At 37.7% G+C, this 25,539-nt stretch overlaps 1 protein-coding gene across 4 annotated transcripts in view; it reads left to right on the top strand.

Moving 5' to 3' along the window:
- The window catches only part of LOC128091440 (poly(rC)-binding protein 3-like), a 479,014-nt gene that overhangs the window by 99,400 nt on the left and 354,075 nt on the right, over positions 1-25,539 (top strand). For 3 of the 4 annotated variants that reach the window (XM_052704578.1, XM_052704579.1, XM_052704577.1), the window contains exon 2: positions 9,123-9,261. The exons of the other annotated variant lie outside the window; for it this stretch is intronic. The gene's annotated coding sequence lies outside the window, so the exon portion shown is untranslated. The remainder of the gene's footprint in view (positions 1-9,122; positions 9,262-25,539) is intronic. 4 annotated transcript variants of the gene reach the window in all.

A 25,539-nucleotide genomic window follows, 5' to 3' on the forward strand; every position in this document is an offset into this window, starting at 1 on the left:
GTCACTCAGGCTGCCCAGTCTGGAGAGGAGGCTAATAGTCGACCTCAATGCTCCCTGCAGCTCCCTGATGGGAAGTAGGATGAGGTGCCGGGCTGTGACCTGGTCACTGATGGCACAAAGCTGCCAGGGCTGGGTCAGGCTGGGCATCAGGAAAAGTTTATTTACCATGAGAGTTGTCAAACACTGCAGCGGGCTTCCTGGAATGTTGGCTGGTGTCCCATACCTATCAGTGTTCTGGAGGCATTTGGTCAGTGTCCTCAGTATGTGACTTTAACTTTTGGTTAGCCCTGAAGTGGTCAGTCATTTGCATTCAATGATCTTCATAAGTCCCTTTCAACTGAACTATTCCATCGTAATAATGTGAGATGCTCTTCTGTTTTGCTGAAGGGCAAGATGTGATTGCTTAAACAGCAGTGATTTCTGTTGTTCCTCGGGTCTTCTTCAAGGAGGTAAGGGAGGAACGGATTTGTGGAAGTGCTTTTAGAAACCCAGGCATGGAACAAATCTGAAATGAATTTTCGTAGATTCTAAGATAATTGTGCTGTCATGTCGTTGAAAACTGTATTTATTGAACATTATATTATTAACTATTTCTTGAGCAATAAACACAATTTGGTGATTTCTGTATTTTAATAGCACATCGTAACTGCTAAAGTGCTATGCAAAACAGGTTTACATAATTTGAATGAGTGAGAATTCTATTTTATTTAAGAATTTTTAGTATAATTAAAAGTAGTAAAATAGAGGGTGCTATAGTGCTATTTGGCTGAATGCTTTATCATCCACTAGGAAGGCAGCTGCTAAATCTCTATTGAAAAATCACTTTAAAACCTAATACATAGGATGAGTGCTTGCTGGGTTATGAATGTTCATTGTTCAATTTTCTAGCCATATTTTATTGCTCTACTGAGGATAGTAAAATGAGAACAGGACTGGTGGGAGTGCAGGAACATGAGGGTCAGCATGGGGGTCAGGTTGAGAAAATGGGAGGAAATGAAACCAGTGAGGAGACATGCATAGGGGATCTTAAAGATGTGAGCAAAGTCAGCGTGGTCTCTGGGTAAAGAAGGGGAGATGTGTACTTGGCATACATTCAAGGCTGATTTTTTAGACTGAAATTATTGCAGTTTTGCATTCATTGGCTGAAAAGAGGGAAGTTAACAAGTCACAACACAGATTACTACAACAATAGTGATGCTTTTTTCCTGGAAAACCATCCTGATTTTTAGTAAGGTCAGTATTATGCTTTTGGACCTACTGAAGTTAGAAGCATTGGGTATCTAAATCCTTTTCTCAACTCAACAAGGATGATTGGACAATTCAGTTTCTCTTCCAAATGCACTGAATCTCAGTGGCTGCCCTGACCAGGCTGAAGCCTGGACAGATGGGACTGGCAATCAGAGTGATGGGAGCTGCTCAGGGGACACTCCTAATCAGCAAGGGGATAGAGAAGGGAGCCCCCAGGAGACAAAAGAGAGCGCTGGAGAACACTGCAGTCAGAGGTGCCTATAAAAACAACAAGTAGAGGAACAGAGTCATGCAGTGGGGAGGAATCAGAAAAAGCGGGCACTGCTTAATGCCCAGTTTCTCACTGAAAATTATGGGCAGTGTTACCCTCTTCCCTGCCTTTGCTACGTGGCAGTGGCAGATCTCTTTGTCTCCTGCCTGCTTTCCTTCCACCTGTTGCCCATGGCCATGCATGCTGCCACTATAAGAAGCATGGCTGGAAGATGAGGGTTGTCCACTCCATCTAGGGGGTGAACCTCACACACCAACAGCAACTGTGTGGCTATTTTTGTCAGGGAAACTGGGAGCAATGGGACCAGAGCTGGCCAAAGGTGACCCAGAGTAGTCTCTGGATGTATGTGTAGACAGAACGACACTACGGAGAAGACTGTCCACAGCCACTAAAGATGCAATTAGCTTGAACATCTGCCTGACAGCTGATTTTGACTGTAGACTGAGACATCCACCTTTAGGGAGACTCCCTGTCTTTAGCACATGAAAGGCTGCATGGGATTGGCTGTGGGATTGCTTTTGATGCCTTCTGCCAGTTGAAAGGGAAGCAGAATGCACTCTTTCTTATGCCACTTTGCCTTCCATCTTCCTATTTCTTTGCTGCTGATGCTCTCATTCCTTAGTTGAGGAAAGGGTGAGACAAAGTGAATGTCAGGGTTCATCCAGATTCAGTGAACTGTCCTTAATGGCTTCAGACTGAATGAAAATGCTGCTACTCAGGGGAAATTCTGGACAGGAATGGCTCATGGCTTCTTCCTCGTGACTCAGGCTCCTGGGGCTGCAAAAAACTGAGTAAGAAAGCATACAGTGACTGACTGCAGAATCTAATGCTAACCATCCTGCAGTGTGTAATTGTGCAATGTGAGGAAACCATAATGTTTGTTATGTTCTAAGAAAAAAGATGCTCTAAATTAGAACTTGAGCATGGTGAAACAAATGAAAGGAAATGGACTTCGGATCCTAAAGCAGTCATGCCACATAGTGAGCTAGAGAAACCTGAATACAGTCAAGAGAATGACTCTAAGTCAAAGATTCAGTTTGTATGAATATTATTCTCACGCATGAAGATTGATACCAGCTTATCACATTGGTAGGATTTGGTGCATACAGTCTGCAAATAACTGCATGTTCTTTGCAAATTTGGAAATCAGCTGCAAATTGAGACTTTAGCAAATTTTTCATATCTATGTACTGAAAAATCTCTGGTGCCCGATATAATGCAGTGAAGAAGCTCAGACAGAACACTGATCTTTACTGACAGCATTTGTATTTTTTCATAGTTGTATTTATGTTGACCCTATGATTCCACGTGATGTGGGGAGATGTTTCTACTAGTACACAAGAAACCATTGAACATGGAAAATAATTCTTACTAAAATGGATCATGTTCCCAAGGGGGAACAGCAAAATTACTTGAGATTCATAGAATAAGGAATATCTAAAATTGCCCAATTATTTAAAGTGAGGTATTTTTCTATCAATGTAAGATCTTGCTGAGCTTCTGGAGCATGACTCAGAATAGGCATTTTGCCTGCAGTTGACAATATAAATATTTTATATGATCTCACAAACTATTAGAATAATAGAAGCAGTGTTATTTAATCCACTCCTAGCAAAGCAGATGCTTACCAGAATGCATAAAGCACTCAGTTTTTGTTGTAGTGGAAATGTGTTGGTAGAATGATTTATCTGAAGTTAGATTCCTCGTTGTGGAAGTGGATTTGAGGATAAGACACAATTCAAGGTTGTACTGAAAACAACAAAAAAAAATGTAGTTGATGGAAATGTTGTTCATGAAAGAACGAAAAAAAAAAGCCTACCTAAAAGGCAAGCAGGTAAAGCAAGAATCTTGTCTGGTTACAGGATCTGGGTGGGGGCTGTGAGTGATTCCATTTGGTGAATTCTTCTGATTGGATACATTCAGACTGACTGCAGTCCTTGGGTCTGTGGTGGGTATTTGAGTGTTGTGGGAGCAAAGGGTGGATGGCCTAAAGGCTGCTTCCTTAGCATCCATCTCTGCAGTGTGGGGTAGCTGAGTACTCACTGCCAAGCACCACAGTTTTGCACACTTGATCCAGGGTTAATCATCAGAATGGAACTCTTGCTAAAATCCTATAGAAGACATTTGATGTGATGTCCTTTTCCTCTGAAGTGACTGTGCCAAAATGTGTTAAGCAAAGTGAATGGTAGAAAGAAAAATTACTAAACCTGCTTTCGCTATGTAATATACTATCTCAGTCTGCACTGTTCTATTTATTTACGTTTTGTTTTTCATGCTTCTTGTATCTTTTATTAATGCGTTTGATAACATTGCTCTAGCTGCAAGGCAGATTTTTTAACTCTATTGAGGTTTTGTTAATTTTTTTAATACAGATTAAAAAATGTGAGCAGCCCCTGGATTAATGGGCTTGAGCTGGAAATTTATGTGTGAGTAACAAATATTATAATACCAATGAGCCAAGCAGAAGAAAGGGAAATTTATGACAAGAGACTGCTCTAGCAGTATGAATCTGACTTGTGGGCTACAGGATGAATCATCCCATGTTGTCACAAGGACTGCTGCTACTGCTGAGCACTGTCAGCAAGCAGGATACTCAAACATTTGCATGGCAGGGCTGGGGAGGAAGGCACGTGCAAGAGATTAGGAAAGGGACAAAGAAAGATCGGCTACTGAAAACTGGACATCACAAGCCTGGCTAGTAGTTCATGTTATACATAATTCAGCCAATTCATCGTGTAAATCATTTCTTATGCTTCATGAAATGCAATTTGCTTCCATGGCCAAGCATGACAAAGGTTTCACAGAATCACAGTTGGCAAAGAGCTCTTCTAAGGTCATTTATTCAGGGCCTGAGAGTTTGCTGAGGCATCTTGTCAGAACATTAAATAATCACACTATGTCATGAGGGAATATCTAATTAAGAGTCCAATTTCTCAAGTATCCGAGTACCTGTTACAATGTTCTGAGAACCCTTAATTCCCAGCAACAAAAGCAGCAGCTTAGGGTGTTCCCAGCAGGCATTTAATAGGATTGTGCCCTTATTTCATTTGGATGGGGTAAGTCCAGGCCAGTCAGGTGAAGCGACAGTAATCTGACAAGACAAGATAATGACAAATAGGGATACATCCCAGCAGGAATGTTATTACTTGAAAATGGTGGAACAACATTTTCTATGTGAAACCCCTCTAAAGAACAGGGCTGGATTTAAGCATGTACTCTTAGAGATTAAATCTGTGGCTTTGAGAAGGTCTGTCTGTACTCACACATGCAAAAGAATTGTGAGAGGTGACGTACCCTTTATCAGCCCCAACTGACACCATGTAGGAATAAACTACTGAGTTCCCACCCGCTATTTGAATCCAAGGTCTTCAAGGATTTAGGCTACTTTGCAAGGACTGTCTGCATTATAAAGGCAGATCACACTGCATCTAGTGCTTCAGAACATAAAGCTTAAGAAGAATCTATTCAGGAAAACCTGAGAACCAAAGTTTCCTGAACAGTGCTCTTGGTTTGATTCAAGTAATGGAAAGTAATTTGAGGTGGGTAGATGGAGACCTTTCAGCAAGATTTTTTCTGTTCATATAGCTGTAGCTGTATAAGAAGAATAATGCTGGATGTGATCAGAAAAGCATAGATACTGTATTTTGATATATGATATGTCTTCTGATGAAGGTAGATGAAAATAGAAGTGTTCTTTTCTGAGTATGAAGTGGCATTACAAAAGAAGTAAATGAGAAAAGATCATACTATTATGCTAAGCTCTTTTGGGAGAGTGGAAGGTTAAAATGAATCTCTGTGTTATCAGGCTCTTAAGTGAGGGATGATGCATTAGACTACCTGATTTTATTTGATTTGTTGGGAAACCAGAGCTTCCGTGCTATTTCTTGAACAAAATTACAGGCTTCGTTTAAAGAGAGAAGCAAAGCATACTCATCATTCTGGAAGAGATCAACGTAAGCATTTTCTGTATCATGAGTAATGTTTACTGGAAGAAATCAAATTACTGTAACACAGACCATCTGTTTTCTTTGCATGCAATCATGTAAGTGTTTTAGGACGAGCCATCCTATTTAATCAATTGTAAATCTCTTATGGGAAGGCACTGCTTTCTGTAATAAAATCTATTTTTGTGAAAAATGTAAGAGTTTTAAATACTGGCTTCCTCTGCATAAATATAATTTACATACTGTTCATAACATAAAGGGTAAGGGTGTACAGCAGTAGCTATTATCTGTTAAGAACTTAATATTATGTCTCTTTCAGTGGCCATTTTTGGATATTTGTTGTATCCACAATTCATTGGTGTTCAACACTGCTGGGAGAACAGCAAAATAAGTAGTAACATTCACTTATAGCCTGGGAGGTTGCTTTCTGCATATAACAAATATAGCATATATTGTTTCTATTTTGTTGCGTGTCTACCATGACATAATTGATCCCAGGGGAAGTTATTTGTCCATTTTCTAAATACGTAAACTTGGAAAGAGAGAAGGGAAAAAAAAAAAGGTCAATTTTCTTGAAACGACTCTGTAGATTGACATTGGAAACACTTAAAAGTTGTGATGTAAAAAGAAGACAACAAAGAAATCTGTTAACTTTGCTTTTAATCCCTGTTAGCAGATGCGTAATTGGGCACACCATCTTATTTTTGTATCTCTTATATCAATTTCCTTGATTCAAATTTTCACGGGCATAGATTGATCTAGTTAACTCTAGTTAACCATGACACAAATATTGTCCTCGGGTGCTCCTAAGTTCTTTTTAAAATCAGAGGAAGCTGAAAGTCTGCATCTTAAGCAAAGTTCTCTGATTTCAAAAGAAGCTGTGTATGTGCAATGCCAGAAGTTGTGCCCAATTGTATCAAATGGCTCTGAAATAAAAGAAGGGAACAAGCAGTGTTAGTAACATAGTTGGAAATTCCCTAGGAAGGAATTGATTGTCCTTCTCAGTGAGGTCAGCAAGCCAGAATTTCATTTGTTCAAACATTTCCAAATCAATGGTATTTTGACTGAATAATGAGGCTGCTTGAAGAGCTTGGTGCAAAAAGGATTGAAGAGTGCATGGTGCAAAACTCTTGCATTTTCTTAGTTAAATGGTAAGAAGCAAAGAAGGAGAGACAGATGAAGCATGCACTTGACAGAACTATAGTGCCTGTACTCCAGTGCCATCCCATTGGTTCCACCCAGGGAAACATTGAGAGAAATAAAAGGCCCCTATGAGGCCTCTCCAGCTCGTTCAAATACATTTGCGAAGGCTGGAATCAACAGCAAGTACACTAAACGTTTCACAGAATCACAGAATCCTGTTGGGTACAATGGATCTCTGAAAGCCATCAATAACATCCTAGTCTAAGAAAGGCAAAGTTAGATCAGGTTGGACAGGACGTTGCTTAGTTGACTTTGAAATATCTCCAAAGATGGAGATTCATCAGCTTCTCCCAGAAACTGGTTCGTCAGTCTTCCTTTTGCTGCCAGTGTTTCCCTAGAAGCTTGTCTTGTTGCTCCTTGTTTCTCTCACCTCTTTCAAGTCTGGCTGATGCCCGACTTCCTTAATTTCACCCCACATGGCCAGAAAGTGGTGTTCTGCACTGCTCCCAAGTAACCCTCCCTGCCTCTTTGTTTGTCCATGCTTTACCTCTGCTTTGATTTATTTGCTGGATCATGTGTGATAGAGAGGCAGCCTTCTGCAAGCAACTCATTCATTTGGGCCTTTTTGCTCTCTTGGTTTTTTGAAGACACATTTCAGGTGGAGCTGTGAAAAAAATCAATAAAAATGATGTTTTGATTTTTCAGATCATCTTCTTACCATATCCATCATTACTTTCCAAATATTTTAAGCAAGACATAATAATATATTCTGAAATATACATATTTTACTTCCGCATTTTTTTTGCATTTGCATATGAGTAAATTTACTTTTTTTTTTTTTTTTATATTTACTTGGAATATGTCAAGAATTTTTCTTTTTTCTGCAAATTTTTCTTCTGAGCCAGAACTTTTGAACAATAACCATGAGCTCTCTAATAGCTTCAGTAGACTGTGTACTATATTTTCCAGTTGCACAGTCTGTTTTACCCAAGAAAGTTGTACTGATATATTTAAAAGTGTCATGGAAAGTACTGGACCAGTTTTAAGAGCAATTACTGCTCTTTTTCAAATTTTTCAAATTTTTAATATCAAGAAATAATTCAGCAAAATGACTTCATTCGATTTGTGGTAAATAACAGGGGTAAACTATTACAGCTGTCATAATTACACTACATTTTGATATAAAAGTAGCATTCATCTGAACAGTAATAAAATAATTTGCTGAATGAGCAACTACAATAAGTATCTTAAAAATACAGAAGTCCTGACTCCTTTTTAAGTACAGTAAGTAGAGAATACTGCTGTTTATTTTAAGAAGTTCCTAGGTCTGCAGTGCTGAGTACACTGAAATAGGAATCAGTGACAAGGTGCCGTATAGGAGACTTTATTTATAGTAGCTTTATAATGGTTCTAAAGTGAGATGATAGATTTTGATACTCATGACCTTTAACAGAAAAATCTCTGAAGAGAATTTTGCTATTTTACCTCTAAAGTTGCCCCCTATTACAAGTTTTTTGCATTTTAGGCTTTTTGAGGCAATGAAAAATAATTCTTGGTTGGTTTTCTTTCTTCTTTTTAAACTTTCTGCTCTCTTGGCTGTTCAGTTTATGGTTTGGAAAATTATTGAGGGAAGCTCTGAAACTGACAAAGCTGGATGTTTGCATATTTCTACTTTTAATAGTGCTCTTAACTGTAATATATTTGGGGTAGTTGTGTTTGCTTTTCTCCACTTGACCCAGCCATGGCAGTGAAGTGAAGTGGCTGTAGAGAATGTGATTCATCCGTACGATTCTATAGCTCTTCTTCCAGTTCTCCACTAGATTCACCAATTTTCTGAAGAAAAAGGAGGAGAAAAGAAGATTATCATGGTCTTTCATAGATCAATTAGTGCTATATGGCAGAACAGAAGGAAACAGAAGTATTTCGTCACCATTCTTAAATACATTCTTAAATACACAGGTCTGACCAGCTCATCCCAAAAGTGGAAGAGTTTGCAGTTAAAAACAAACAAACAAACAAAAAAATTTTTTAAGGAATACCTTATCAAGTGAAAAGCAAGAAGAAAGTATAGTTTAAAGAAGATACAGGAAAGAGAATATGCTGAGAATGGTGGTATTGAATGGATATTTCAGACAGGACCACAGCCATTGCCACAAACAGCTGGATAGAAACTAAAGAATAGATACATCTAACATAGATAAAAGAGAAACATACTTGAAATGTGCACAATTACCTGGTAGAACTGATTGCTATCAGATAGAAAAAGATTTTGGAAACTCTCCTCACATTTTTTATCTTTCCACAACTGAATAGGGCAGCTTAAGCGATTCTAGGACTTTCTAAGCAAAGATCCCTGCAGACAGCTTTTTCAGAAACTCTCCTTGTCATTTTATTCCTCTATATTAGCTACTATTGAAGGCAGGAGGTAGGAACAACTTGAATTATGATATGACTGGAAATGATTGTCCCAAGGTCTTCATACACCTTATTTGGTCTCTTTATCCTCTCTGTCACAGGGAACCATCTTAAACCCAGGGCAAGAAACATAAAGTCACTTGGCTGTCCCTTATCTCTAAGGGCACCTGATGCATAAGTGGACTAGAGAAAGGAAAGAAAGAAAACCTCCAAAGACCTACAGATCATCTTGCTGGCAGGGTGAGTAAATATCCCTGTGTCTCATTCTTGGATTAGATATACAGCAAGAGATCCTGTTTGAAGAGTTGCCTCAAAAATTTTCTCTCTGTTACTTTTTGAGAAAAAGGTTGTAAAAATTTCCCACTGGAGACTCACATATGTTCAGAAATACGAAGACAGACACCCCCTATATTTTCAGGTTAGGCCTACAGCACAGATTTCATAGAATAGACAGTTCTGTGTCATGTTTCTTTTAATGTATGTGTGCTGTGAGGGCCATTTTCAAATTGAGTGGGTGATACAGGAATAAATAACTGTTACTGAAACTGTCCAAACTCCTTGTGATTCAAAAAGAGATGGAAAAGAAAAAAGAAGGTAAGAAAAATCTTTTTTTTTTTTTTTTATTCTTGGCATGGTTAGACTCCTATAGATCTAGATATGTGTTTCATGCCTTGTTTAGGCAATTTTTTCTTGCTCACGAAATGAAATGGAAAAATTACCTAATTGAGAAGTCTATTTATATGGTAGCCAAAACCGAATTTTATGATCCCATTTTCTTTCTGTGTTTACCTATTCCAAAATGTTGTAGAGGTACATACCTCAGCAGAGTTTGGAGCATTTCCTCCAGTTTATAACAAGCCAATCCATTGGATTCAAGTGTTCTGTCTACAGATAATTCACTTTTCAACAAGATATGAAAATCCAAACATATGATTAAAATGGAAAAAAATCCAACTTAAATCTGAAGCGTCTTGTGTCTTTGCAAAAGACAACAATAAAAATGTTGCATTCCTCCATTAGTATAGCCAAAAGTCACTCTGAGCGTGTACTTCCACTGTGTTCAGTATTGCTCATCTTTGCACCCTACATAGTGGCAAGGTTCTTGTCTGCTTCTGTGTTCTGTGCCTAAACTGAATCAAACTGAATGACTACAATGAACTCATTTTTCCCATAACACAAACCCACTGAACACTTTTTTTTCTTTTTTTTTTTTTTTAAGAGAAGGTAGTGCTGCTGAATTACGAATTCAGCTGTGTGTCACCCCACCCATTTAAGAATCTTAAAGCAATTTGTCAGTACCTGCAACACGATAAAACAAAATGAAGGGTGCTCCAGAGGACAAATATTTTCCTGCCAGCAGCTCCCTGATATGCAGTACAATATCCAGCAGTATAATAGTGCCTTTACAATTGCTACTCGATGATGTGTTTAGTATAATACTAGGCTGTTTCTCTTAGCATACAAGCAATGTTTTGACTTTGAAAAAAGTTTGCTTTTTCATACTGAGTGTTCTTTGAGGGGGTCTGTGTAAACATGAAAGCTTTTTGGACTTCGGCGTAATCCCCAGTTAGAAGAGTAATTTTCTTTTTTCCTTTTTTAATTTTTTTTTTAATTTGTTTTGTTTTGTTTTCAATAAATACTGCTCTGAGAGTGCTGAAAGATTATGCTGATGTGCATAATTTTTGCAGAGATCAAGTTGTTCCCTTGCCAATTCTGAACCCAATGGCAAAAGAAAAACCAGTCCTGCTTTCTGCTGTTGGACACTGGAATCCATAGGAAAAACTGTTCAGGGACAGGGGAGTCATTTTTCTCATCTCGCAGCAGTTTCTTGCCTCCTTGTGGAAAAAGCAGTAGAGCAGAAACAGCCTGTGGGCACGGGTTCGTCAGTACTTCATAAATAACGCAGTGTCTTCCTCAGCAATGCAATTACAGTCTGTGATTTTAACACTGCAGTTTACTTTCTGAATCACCACTTATTTCCTAGTTCTATTTCATTTTATATAATATCTATATAGTGGACATGGGCTTGACATGCATTGACACAGTCATGTCATTAAGTGAGGGGTACTATGACTGAGAACAACAAGGATGTTCAGTAAAGGTGTCAACATAACTGAAGAGTAAAGTTAGTATTAATTTTATTCTTAAAACCATCTGTGTGCATTGCTTTTAAAATCAATGTGTAAAATACAATCCTCTTCATGCTGAAAACTTATTGAAGCTTCATGAACATTACTGCAGGGAAAATAGCAAGTTGGTAAATGATTAAATGTATAATTAAAGGTTTCACATTTAATCCTGTCACTGCAGTGATTTATGGTTTCTATTATTTTGTCTAAGTAATGCACTCCTTTTTTTTCTAGTGTTTGTTCTTTTCTTCACTGTTGTTACTGCCTGTAATCTAATGGTAAGGAAATTTATCACAAGAACATTTCTGTCCTCAGCTGCAAGGTACAGAGAGTTAAATCACAATGTAGCAAATGCAATTCACTTCCCTTTGCAGTTGGTGGGAGAATTGTGAAATATTTACAGTGTTGGGCCAGGAATGCTTTACGTGTAAGATCAAAGGGAAGGATGTAGTCTCTGTGCTTCTCTGCTGTCATATTTAGGACTGAAACAGGTGTCTTCAGCAGCCAGTCCCAGGAAGGCTCAATAAAGACATGGGGCTGGAACATACAATCTGCCTCTGTAGTGCATGCCAGGATTGGGTGGAAACCTGCAAACGCAGCAGAACCTGCCTTGAAATAGCCCGTAACAAAAGCTGAACACAGTCCAGTGTCTACAAGCTACAGAGTCTGGACCATTCTCCAGAGGTAGGTCACCACAGCAGGGTCTTTGGAAAGGTCTTATCAGGCTTGGCTGTTGTCACTGCTGCCAGATGGTTACCTGGGAGCTTACTGCTCGTGCCCTTACTCAAGAAGGGGAATGTCAACCCAGGGAGTCTGTGCTGGCCCCAGCCTGAGGAGGGTCAAACGCAGACCCCTGAAAAGGATGCTATGGATACTTCTGTTGAAGGTCAACTGATGAGGATGCAGGGTTTAGGGGGGCAAAGTGAGACTTCACAGAATGGAGCTTGCTGCCAATGATCAGTTCTGAAGTGGGGAACGTGCCCCGTAGCCTCACACCTGTTGCAAGTCCTGTTTGACATAGTGCTGGCCCAGAAACCCAGGGCTCTTTCCTTACTTGTCAAGCTGCCCAGACACTGGCTGTACTCTCCTCTCATTAAGCTTTCAGCCAGCTGTGTGCTATTTACAGCTTTTTTCACTCTGGAACTGCTGCAATGAGTCCAATGGGCCATTCTCTACTCCCATTTTCTAGTCTAGCCTGTAGTTCTTCTGGGAAGTGGGCATCCATGCCAGCTCAGGCTGAGGAGAGCCTGGGAGTGAGATCCCTCACACTTGTTGGGTGCATGCGGAGCAGATCTAAGTCTTTGGGGCATAGATGTTGTGTCAGGATTGCAGTGATGTTTGTGGGACTTCACAGACAAAGAATTAGTAAGAGAAAACTTTAGCATCCATTGAATGTAAGTTTCTTACTAGTAGTTTTCATATTCAGACAAGTAATTTTTTATGTGGTTGAGATTTCCTCCAGTAATGAAGAATCCACTTAAAGAAACAGGATTTCTTATCCTACCAACGTATAATACTAAGATTCTCCCCCTAGAGACTTTTCACAAAAGAATTGCTGTTCTTTTCCAGAATATTGCAGTAGAAATATTTTGGGTTTTATTTCTGGTTGGCCATTTGAATTCACTCACATGTTAGCTTCATCAAATACTGTTACCTTGATTGGAAAAAAAAAGGTGTTACGTGGCTTTAACCTGCACATGGCTTATAGATGTACTGAATGACAGTTTTTAATACAGTTTGATTATGCTCTGTTGAAGGTGTGATTTACATTCTCCATACCACTGGACAATATTATTGTGTTCCTTCCTATTCATTGTCCCATCAATAATATTTTTATGCTCTGCAACTATTACAGTAGAAACTTTTGAGATCTTTACAGATTGTAACAGAGAAGAAAAGACAATGAAAGAGTATTCTTGAGAAACGCTCATTTAAAAAAAAGGACATCTTTTTTTTTTTTTTTTTTTTTGCAGTATGCTTTTTGGTCAAGTATTTCATTTCTAGTATTTTTCATGTTTTGGGTTGTTGGGTTTTTTTTTTTGTTTGTTTTTTTTTTTTGTTTTTTTTAATTTTCATTATGGTTGGTTGTTTTTTCCTGCCACATTATTTTCAGATAGGTAACCAGCAAGAACATGGTGTTCTGGAAAGCTAAAAAAAAAAAAAAGTGCTAGCTCCAGGATTGCCTTCCTTAATATTATTTTTTGGGGGATGAAGCTGCTGCATTTTGAGAAATGTGTGCTTGTTTTAGTGAGGGAGCTTATTTACAATTAAGCTTTGTGTTTTTCTTCCTTATGTGATAATAGCTAGTTAAAAATCTAGCAGTCCAGATAAGAAGTTCCTCTTTCTCTACTCAATCACCAGAACTCTAATTGGCAGCCTGGCCTTTTCCCTGTCACTGCAGTCCCCATTTGGATCAGAGGTCCCTCAACACTTCCTAACACTTTATTCAGATCTGGCTAATTTAAGTAATAGTTGCTCATTACCACTCCTTCAGAAAAATAATTAAACATGCAAAACTCATCCAGGCTTACAGCAATATTGTGTTTCACCTTTTTATGCTCCTCTTGTATGTTAAAGTTCTCTTTGTGTAATTCGTTTTTCTCTGCTGGGAGTACAAAAAGTAAGTGTAGTATCAACTGCTCTTTAAGATTGGTTGGCTGTATTTACTAGTCTTGCATGGAGAATGCAGGTGTAGGTAACATCACAGTGTGGTAGTGGCCTCAGTAATTTCAGTGGGCTCCCTTCTATGAGTCAGAGTTTAAAGAGTGCAGCATTTATCTTCTGCATGAGAAGCTTCAAAAAGAACATTGCTGTGTCCTGCCATAGTATTTAGCTTCATATGTGCTTAGGAGTGAATAATTTGTACTTTGAAACTGTCCTCTACGTGCTTATTTTGACAACGCTGCTATTTTATTTTATGTTTTGCTTTTTCTGAGCCACAGAAACTGAGCATGTTAATTCCTTTAAGCTTGAAAATTATGGCCTTTTGGTGTTTGAGATCAAAAGCATTAGCAAGACGCTTGAGTCAAACTCCTTGTTGGAATGAAATGGCACAGGTTACTTGAAGTCAGTTTGTTGAACTAATCCAATAAACAGCAGAGAGGAACTTGGCCCCTTGTCCAATGGACCATAGTGGCATATGTAAATTTATGAGGTAGAATAGGCATTTTCACAGACTAGGAAATCACATAAAAAGTTTGAGACCTGTATCGTAGGATACAACAGTTAGATCTGAGATCCCTCGCAATGCGAATTCAAAACAAAAACTTTGCTGCCCAGAACAGAGTCCTGTTGAGTTAGTCTTCTTCATATATCTCATAGTACATCTTTTTGTCTTACACAGTTCATATGCAACATTATGGCTATTTCTTCAGAAGGCATGGGCTAGAAATGTCTTTTGTAGATCACAAGAAAGACTAGCCCCAAGAGAAATGGCTCTTGCTTTCTAAAATACATACATACTGCTTTACACTTCTGAATAACAGTGGCAAGCGACTAGGAAAGAGGAATTGGTTTGAAGAGGTTATGCAGGGAATGTTTAGTGCTATGAAGGAATATATATATATATATATATATATATATATATATACCCATGAGAGACCGTAAGATCTGAATGAGGACAGTTTTTCTGAGAAAGGATTATCACTTTTTTGATCACTGACTTATTTAGGAAGTTTGATAGGTATCATATACAGCTTCTGGCTAAAGCAGTGAATCTTCAGTGTGACTTGGTAAGCAAAGCCATCCATATTGCTGCTTGATTCACTGTCCTGGAATTTGTTGCAGGGACCCCACTTTCTAGTAGTACTGTAATTCACTGGAATGAAAATATTTAACAGAATGCACTACGAACAAGAAATAAGTAGTATTAAATTCAATGATTGCCTGATAAACCCTGATTTTCAATTTCTGAATTTTCAATAAAAACCCTATACAGATGACTAAAACTTGTAGAAAACAGAAAAAGTGAAGATTTTGTAAATGTTAGGGAGATAACCAGGACTTTTAGTATTCAGAAAAGCAGCACAAGAGGTTTGTAACTTCATAGCCAGACCTTTTGATGTAACAGAAAGGCAACATTTCCCTTTCTAACCACATAATCCATACACAAAGAAATGACTGAGAGACTCAATTTCTTATTTCCCACAAGAAACAACTGCCTCTTTGCTTACCTCCCACTGCATCTGCTTTCATATATTCAGTTTTTCTAAAATATTAGAAAGAAATAATTAATATTTCTACTCAAAGCAATGACAGTCAATACTGAGCTAAGGAGGAAATGCTATTTTATTCACTGTTTATGGCAGCCCAAAGTTGTACATAGAGCTGAAATTTATTATGGTCCTTTTTTTTTTTTTTTTTTTTTTTTTACCTTGTAAGCAATAAAAATGCATACAAATAAAAATGTTTTGCAAGGCAAATGTGAACTTGGGGAACTATTATTTAGCAGCTTTTAAAGATTGGCAGCAAGGTAAAAATGTCACTGTGGTATAAAAGAGTTTTAAAGGCTAGTCTATACAATTCTGTTAGTTGACTAATATGAAATAAGATTAAAATGTATGGCAGCTATTTCAGTGAGCTTGTTCTGCTTTTTTCCTAGATATAGAGTTTGGGATGGAGAGTGATGGTGGTGGGTGGTGGATTGAATGGAAATCCCTGGGGAACAGTTGAGTATAAATGGAGAGAGAACATTTCTGATGGCGTGGGTAAGGGAAGGACTGACTCTTTCACTTCAGTGATTACCTCTGTCTTTTGTGTTTAAGAGGCAGTAAAACATAATTGTGGGCAAGAAAGATCATAATCATTTGGATTTATCCTCTCCTTTGTCCTTATGCATATAAACATACCTCCAGCAAACCGAAGCCTGAGCATTATCTGACTCTGCTCAATTCTTTTCATTTTTCCTCCATATTCATAAAAACACTATGAGAAAACAAACAAAAAAATCCAACTCCTCTTAACCCAATGTATCTTAAGTGGGTTTCTGTTAAAATCAAGATATCCCTAAGGAAGCAAACCGAATATCTAATCCATATCCACACACAGCTCTCTAGTATTTTGGCTTTCTTTTTCCTCAGGCAACCTTGGACTAGCCTGGGAGATTTTACTGACTTCAAATGCATTAAATATATTGATTTGCAGAGAGTTTTGGCGTCAGGCTGTCTGTAGCCTGTCATGCTGTTGGAAAGGAAATGCTTTTGCCTCTGTCTACAGAAGAAACAAAATGAAAAACATTATCAGAGTTTCAAATCACCGTGGGAGCTGGAGAGGCCAGGGGGAATCGGCTAATAGCAGCTGTGTTGCAATTAGTGGGGAAGAACTTGGTTAAGAGCAGCAATGATTCTTTTTAGCATCTGAAAAGACTTGAAATAGCATATATTTTGGAAAAATCATTTGTCCAGAAAAAATTACATAGTCATAATATACCTTCTCACAATGACCAGCATTGTTTTGGAGAAGATGCTTCATTAGTCCTTTCCCCTTTAAAACATCTTGTTCATTTACCATAACAGGGTACTGTTGGTGTTAGTGCCGTCTTCACTGAGTTCTGGACTAGTTCCAAGCTATGAGGAGATCATATAAAATCACCAAATGTTTTTCCTCCTACTTTTTTAAAAATTTATTTTATTTTTTACTTTTCCAGTAAGTTTCTTGTTCAACTGTTTGCCCCATGAGTCTTTTTTAGGGCTTTATTAGGGGAAAGGTTATGCAAATATCATTCCCCTTGCTCTACCGACTCTGTCTCCACCATCATCAGCAACTTTATCAGCTCCTTCATCACTTTCTCACAAGAGCACTGAGTTCAAACTCCATGTGCAACAAGGATTGAATGGCTGCATATTTTCCATCCAAAATTTTAACTGGAAAAATAGAATGCCTCTTCAGTGATTGAAAGCAATCACTTTTTCACTAAAAGACAGTAAAATGCTGAAAGTAAGTGGACATGACTCAATCACTTCCTACTTCATTAAATAAGAACCTTTTTCCCCCCACAAAACTGTATTAATAAACTTTCCCTTTAATCAAGTCCAAATAGTACTTTCAAGTACCACTTACTACACGCATAATTAGCACATCCCCTTACGGTATCCCTCACTGTAACATCACACACTACTTTCCCTTGCCCCTACCAGCTCTAGCCCATATTACCACACTACCATACAGGAGGTTTTCCACCTGTTGTTACCAGCAGCCCCTGCACATATATTTCTGCAAAATGTGGGTTTCCTCCAGCCGTAGCTGTTGCGTGTCTCTGCCCTCCTTAGAGCTAGCCCCACTGTGTTTGAGAATTGGCATGTCTGAAAGTTCTGTCCACTACTCCAAGGGATGTTTGTCTGAATTTTTTTGTGGTTGTCATTACTGATTTTTTATTTATTTATTTATTTATTTTGGTGTTGTCATGTGAATGTTCCTCCATTTACTTTTCTTAACAAAACTTTTCTGTAAGTATTTCCACTCTTAGAAAGTTCATGGACGTTACAGCTGTTTCATGCGCTTTTGATTCCACTTAGGTAACATACACTCTCAGCAAATTCTTACAGGCCTTTAAAAATTTCCTTAGCAGTCCATTTTTTCTGAGTATCACTGCCACCTCCACAGGTGCTGCTCATTTTTGTGTGCCTCCTCTACGTGTGCTGCTTATTTGCTTTCTTAATGCTTACACTTGGCTGTCTGCCTAAAGAGCTTTCTTGTGATGCTCAGGTAGGAGTTGTCTTTTTGTGATAGTTCCTTACTGACTTATTGTGCCTTATAAATAGAGATAGAATGGGTTGCTAGCTTTGCAATTTGTTATCATGTTGATATAAAACAAAATATTATTTTTCATTTTGATTTCTAAAGGAAAATTTTACCAGGATTATTTGTGTTATTCTTTAGTTTTGAAGCACGGTGTCATGTAGTGCATAAATAAGAGTGGAACTGGAACAAAGTGAACTTATTTTCAACAAAACTTTTTTGTGACAAAGAAAGAAGAGGGATTAGATGCTCGTTCCTTTTTTCTCCAATATCATGGTGGGGTTGACTTATTAAAAGAAAACAAGAGTTGCATTGTCTATCTATTAGTAACAGCATAGAGCCGGATGAAAGTAGAATAGTTTGAAATGAGGATCAAGAAGAGGCACTTGAAGTTGAATCCTGAATTATATGAACGCTGTTGCTGTTTGCTCTCGGATCGATGTGGCCTCTGCTATCCTTAATTTAGGAGTAGTGGAATGTAAGGGACCTCCTGCGTCACTCTGCCTTTCCTCTTGCTTTCCCAGCTGCTGTTCTGTACAGATCCCTTCCATAAGGCTGTCATAGTCCATCTTCAATTTAGCGGTGCTCTTTACCCTTTTATAGGCTGGTTGTTCCCTAGATGAACTCATGTGCTAATGAGAAGCCTTCTAGTTTCTGACTAAGGTAAATTCAAAGCCAGTTTATTCTTATTTAATCTGCTGCTAATATGGTCCTCTAGCTTAAGTGGTTTTGCCTCTCTGATGACTGTGAAACCTTTCTCAGGTTTTATTTTGTGATATTTAATAAACTGTGTTCTTTGAAATGTGTGTCTCTAGGCAAATTTCTTCTTTAGTTTTCTGTTTTGATAGATGTTCTGTTTACCTTCTCTATTATTTCTTTTTTAATTATTCTTGCTTTAGGGTGCATAGAACTCTGATAATACAGTATTTCAAGTGATTTTTCACCAGTTTTGATGCTTCCCAATGTAAACAAGTTGCCTGATGTTTCTTGAGTTTTCCTACAGAGAGAGTTTGTAGGATTCTTGAAGATTAATCTCTTGTAGTTCTTTACACCTGTGTCTGAGCTAATCTCATGGGCTGTCTGTATAACCTACTGAAAGAAGCAGACCTAGATCAAGATGTATTTGGGCTATTTTAGGCACTTAATTTAAGATGAAAGGAATCTCACCCTAAATGTGTTAGAATTATGGAAGCCCAAGGTGGCTTACACTGATGTGAACTGCAGCATCTAATCAGAATAATACTCTGGCTTCTGACCAGCAGGTTAGCCCCTAATTTACTGTAGTAATTTGTGTAACTCCCTATGAGGGCCTGGCCTATTGCATAAATAATGAGGACAGAGTAGAATATAATGGTATTATTTCTTAGATTTTCATATATGTTAGCAAATGATGAAGGCTAAAGCTAAGTGGAGTGTTTGTGTAGGTATAATTGTACAAAGTGGATTTATTTTTTATATGCTTTTGAAAGAGTCTATATTGAGCACTAATTCTCTATTTAATTTTGTGAAGCTCACGTATTCTTCAAGCTGTTCCCAGACTTTAAGGCAGAACTTTATTCTTGGCAAAGCAGTAGTTTCTCAGACAAGGTGCTCTTTTCAGCTTCTTAAAGCTGTTCGATGTCAGACAGGGCACTGGGGCTTCTTAGCTTCTGCTAAGGAGCAGGAAGATAGGTAGTGTAAAACTTTTTTTGTTAATGCCTTCAGAAGAATACTATCTCCTGCTATTTGACTAACTAGTTAATATTCAGGTAATATTGATGAACTACAACAGGTAAAGAATTTTCAAGGATGATCAGTGCTACACAGACCTTGAAAAGAAGTGTAAAGGTGTTCAGAACACTTCTAGAAGAACTTTAAAGTCAAGGATCAACTTGGAGTTTTAGTGATGTTAATGTTCTCAGTCTGTCTGAGGAGGCTACCAATGCCTATAAAGTCTTTCTGAATGATAGTGATTCTATCTAAATGATAGAATGATACTACTGGGAAATGCTTGATAGTTCTCTACAAGCCTTGTAATCAGTATTTCAGAAAAAAATATTCAGAGCTTAAAAAAAAAAAAAGTCAATAAGTAGATCCTCCAGAAAATACGTAGGAGTTCAGTGTCAGTGATAACTACGAGAGTCGATGAGTCTATGCATACTGAAAACATCTACTCCAGCACACACCTCTAACTGAATTCTTGCCCCAGAATGACTGGCCTTTAACCCAAGGAATATTAGCTGTGCTGAGACAGGGGGCAGTGGAGGCTGAAGAAATGCTTCCTGTTTTATTGAGGAAAGAGGAAGCACAGTGATTTGCTCGCAGACAGCATCTGTTTAGAGCTGCTCAGATGAAGAAATTGTTGGGAGAGGTGAAATGGATCAGCTGAGGTAGCACAGATGGGAGTCTGAAGTCTGCATGTGAACTGGTGCACTATGTGGCCCAAGGTGGGATGGACAGTTGCTTTTTGTGGGGCATGCATCCAAAATGAATGAAGAGGCTATTATTGTTGTGAAATATAAAAATAATAAAGCTTCATGGAGGGTTTTTAAAGAGGTTTGTATTGTGTTTTGTAAGAAGTCCTGCTTATGGGCTTTTCTGCCAAGGCAGAAAATGAAATGTGTAGCTTTAGTGTGTTAAGAATTTTGTATATAATGATTTGTCTACTCTCATGGCAGAGTAGCATTTGCTGAAATAATCATAATATCTGATTTGTATCTGCTGATACAACGGCTTTGTTGGAGTACAGTTTATAATTGGGCAGAGCCAATTTTATTACCAACTCACACTCTGCTGTTTGACTTGGCATGCATGGATCTCACAGAGCAATTGTGCTTTTGCAAGGCAGAGCTAATGGATGCTGTCCAGACTCCACGTTCCCATTGAGAAGCAGCTTCCAGTGCCTTTTGATATAGAATTTCTGTTCTTCATCCTTGCAGTTGCCACTTTGATTATAGAACTGAAGAATTATTTTAGGGCACCATGACCTGTGTAGTATTATGTTTCTGCTCAATTTGTAGAACTTGTGTAGGATCTACTTATAAATCAACAACACTTTGTTGTCTGATACTCCTATTCCCAATTCATGTCATTCAATTTTCTTTTTACTATTATTTCTTTAGAAATAAATAGTAAATGATGTCTTTCATAAGCAAGTTGTGAATTATAAGACCTTATTTTGTCTCATTTGGCTGTATCTTCTGTCATAGCATGAAAGCTTTATGTGTTGCTGGAGAGTGATCATCCTGTTTCATTTCAGGTTTTCGTGTTCTTGGCTTCTGGAGTTCTGCATTGCTATAATTTTCTTATACCATGGGAGTAGTATCTGTTGTAATTACAAGTACAGAAGTTGTTGGAATTTCTTAGGGTAATAACGTTGATGCTATCCATCTTTTCTCTAACATCATCCACTGTTGCAGTGTAAGAATAATTATTATTTGCCTATAGAAAACTACCTTTGGGGTTTGTCTCAATTCCTTTTCTAGATCTGGAATACTGTATTTGGAATGTGCTGGCTTTTAAAGAACTTAATCTTTGGAAGAAAGATGTACTTGGTAGTGCAGCTTGTGGGTTGGATTCTAAAACTGGGTCTAGAAGTTATCCTACTCATCTTTAAATCCAATTTACGACTACTGGCTTGTGAAGTGCTAAAAAATTTCATTGCAAAGGTGAAATACTTTCCTTGTTTTCTGTAGTTCAAGCCTTATTAGTAACACCTTTTCTTGCAGTAAGCTATAAGGGACTTCCCTCCCACCTAATAACAATTTCAGTTTCTTCCCATATTGAAATTAGAATAAATTCTTCTAATTCCTGTAAAATGAATTAACAGGAAATTGAATGGTTTCTATCTGAAAAAGGGAATCGATTACTCTCAAATCTGAACAAGTACTTCAGGATGCATTCATCTAGGTACTACAGCATTTCTTCATTTCCAACTTGTAGCATCTTTCAAATTTAAAACCTTTTCCCACATTGTGTGGAAGATTGTGTGTAGTAAACGTTAGTTCAGAACCATGTGTATACGTATGCAGAAATACAAGCTATCTATTCAGACTGGATAAAGCTATAGTTGCCTAGAGCTTTTTTTAAAGACATCCTGATTCTGGCCTTGTCAGATGTTTTCTTTGATCCTCTAACAATTTTCCCCAAATTACAGGTTCAGTTTCGCTAGTGAACTGATTTTTCTCAGTTCTTGGATTTCTGGAGAGATACTGATCCTTGTCAGGCAATATTTGAGTCAATAGAAAGAGCAAGGTGAAAACTAACGCCGCTAGAGAAGAGGAAGGACGGCAATTCACTCAAGTAGTTTTCCTTTCGCAGGAAAAAAAAAAAGTAATAAAGGTATTAATTTCTTACTGGAAGAGATGAGGAGAAGAAGTGATTAAGATGTTTTGACTCTCACAATATTAAAATATGAGTTTAAGGAGAAAATAGTTAGAAAACCTGTTTACAGTGAACTCTTTTTAGATACTTTACAGGAGAGCAATCACCTTGAAGACACCTTTCTAAACCTTTAAAGTTTTCATCTTGTGCTTGAACAAAAACATCCATAGAGCGCAATTAGCTAATGTTGAAATGATCTGTTTTAGTCTTCATGGAATTAGAAGTAGTAAAATGCATATCAACTGAGCACAGTGTGAGTGCTTTGTTTATAAAGCTTATTTAGATAATAAGTAGTAAGAAAAAAAATAATATCAAAATAAAACAAACTTTGGTTATATAATAGGATGAAACTACTAGAAGTTCTACTTTATGTTGATGGATCACAACATGAAAGAGTATTTAATAACTTAAGAAATGATTGGATGTACTTGAATGGATTAAATAAAACTTGACAATTCATAGAAATAATTATTTGCTTGAGATGGATTTTAAGTTTGATATTAAAGAACCCATTTGTGAAAACTCCCTAGTAAGAATATTTCTTCCATGCAAAAATATGCATTGCTCATTGTAGTCTAGATAACCCTAAGCTTGGAAATCTGAAATGGAGATTTATTGGAATAAAAATGGAGTGGTTTGGGTTGTTTTTGTTTTTTTTTTCTTTTTTGCTATAATGTGCGTAGTTATAGGGATGAAAGACTTAACTGCAATTTATTAGGTGCTTCAGTTGTGAAGGATCACATTAATCTTGCACGAATGTGAATCACCCACGCGATTCGCTCAACTCCAGTCTTCTTTCCGTGCCTCAAGCAACGTTTTGCTGTGAGATTCCCAACAAGTTTGATATCAGAAGGCCGTTGAACTAGGATAGCCATAAATGGGTTGCACTGGGAAGGGGAAGAGTGAAGAGGAGTTATATACTTCTGTATTCTTTTCCTTTACAAGTCTCCCTGTTAATACCATCACCTCCTTATATCTTCTGCATAGCCTTGCTCTGCTTTTTCTAGGTGGCTGATATGGGAAGAGCCTGGATGTAAGATTCCAGTAGAGTAGACTTTGGAGGATCTGTATTTTTCATAACTTTCATACAGTTCTATACAGAGTCTTGTGTCTTACTAGATTCCATATGCTATTGTACTTTCCAAGAACAGCAATTATTTGCATTCTTCATTTAGAACTAAGTGTTTTTAGTACTACAAAACCTTAGTTTTTAGTATTATTAGAACCTTAAAATATATTTTGGATAAAAATGGGAGATAGTTGACCTCTTCCTCTTTTAAACAGCAAAATTTTATTCTGTCTGCAGTAGAAAAGTTGATCACTTAAGAAATTCATAGAATAGCTTAGGTTGGAAGGGGTTTTAAAGACACTCAAGCTTCAACCCACTGCTTTGGGCAGAGATGTCACCCCCCAGCTCAGGCTGTCCAGGTCCCATTCAAGCTGGCTTTGAACACCTGCAGGGATGGGGCACCCACAGTTTCTCTGGACGGTCTGTGCTGGGACCTCACCACCCTCTGAGTAAAGGATTTCTGTCTAACATTTAACCTAAATTTCCCTCTTTCAGTTTAAAGTTGTTCTCCTTCGTATTACCTGTATTGGACAGTGTAAAAAGTCTCTTTTGCATTAAAACATTGAAAGAAGTCTATTATGTTAAGTCAGCGAACACAAAATTTTCCAGGGTTCTCTTTCAGTTTCCCATTACCATTGCTGTTCTGTAGCTTTCTGTGTAGAATTTATCCAATCCTGTGTGAAACAGGATATCGTAGCCTGACCAATGCTGCCGTGCACATAAACACACTTCAAAATTCTGAAGCTCTAAGCAGCATAATGTGTAATATGGACTTCTGAGCCATGTGAACCTCATGTTGTGCTTGTGCTGTTGTTACACAGCTCCAGTCTGTTTCCTAGAGGTTTGCAACCTACATGTGTCCTTGCTTGCATCATCTGAAATCATAAATATCTGCATAAAGAAAAATTGTACTGCTTTTCTTTTTATAAAGCTCTACGACTGAGACAGCAGAAGCCAGTTAGCCAGTTTTGTTAGGGCACAGGAATACATATCTGAGAAAAGTATACATACCAAGTAAGAGAACTGTACCAGGCTTCAATTATGTTAAAGACAATATGTTATTCTTCATCTTGAAGAAATCTTTTCCGTCTGATATCAGGTCTTGGTGACCCTTGTGACCATGAATGTTTTAGTTCATAACTGTGGTTATATGAAAATGCCCTCTAAGTTGCATGGTCTGGTCCCACACCAGTTTTTAATTTCTAAAATTAATTCTTAGTAATACTACTTAACTAACAATCTGTGCTGAACCAAAACAGATCACTTAGTTAGGAGGAAGGAAATAACTGTTGATACCTGTTCCTGTGATGTAGCACCAAGAGTTGCCTTTTGCTGTTAAAGAACTTTTTTAGCTATAAGGAGTGACTGAAATTTTGATGGTGATGTCTTTTAGTTTCATCCTTTTACTGCATCTGTACAATGATATCCTGGCTTCCTAAATGCTGTGGTATATCAACAAGTGGTTGCAAGGGCAAATTTTCAAATCTTACTGCAAGCTGTTTGTTGGTTTTTTTTTTCCTAATGACATGGCTTATTAAAAGTATTTATCCTGTGGATTTGAAAGCCATCTGGGTTATTCTAATCTAGCTGAAATCATAACTAACAATGGCTGACTTGGTGCCAGTCAGCAGACCTAATGGAAGGGAAATGTTATGTAAAATGAGATCTGCTCATTTAGTCTAAAGAGTTGAAAAATCTAAGGTCTATTCTCAAGCTACCCTCTCTGTCACTTTTCCTGAACTGATTAACTGCCACCAGTTTCCATTTGTGCTGCTGATAAGGCAATTTCAGTTTTATTAAAGTTTTCATCTGAGTTACAGTGAAGAACTGATAATGTTTTATTTTGAAAAAAATTAAAAAAAAAATCAGGAGTTAATAGGAAATTTGCCAGAAGGGGAAATTAATGAAAGAATAAATAGGCATGAAATGTTCTTGGTTTTTTTTTCTTTTTTTTCTTTTTTTTTTTTTTTTTCTCCTGAAGATATAAGCTGTGTTTACACTGCCTTTCAATGAGTAGTTTGGGAACTAAGGGAAAAATCTGTTAAAATTGACTACAGATTTTCTAAAAGACACAAGGAGAAGGAAACAAAGAACTAGTTCAAGTACACATAGAGCAAGTATGAGGATGGATTCTACTGAGTAGCTGGATATTTTGGGGTGCCTGGTTTTATTTGCTTTTGTTTGCTTTTGTAACAGAAGCCATATACTATTCCTAAGGGCCCT

This window comes from Tympanuchus pallidicinctus, unplaced genomic scaffold (genome assembly GCF_026119805.1).
Source record: "Tympanuchus pallidicinctus isolate F22 unplaced genomic scaffold, pur_lepc_1.0 scaffold5, whole genome shotgun sequence".
In the NCBI taxonomy this organism is placed as follows: domain Eukaryota; kingdom Metazoa; phylum Chordata; class Aves; order Galliformes; family Phasianidae; genus Tympanuchus; species Tympanuchus pallidicinctus.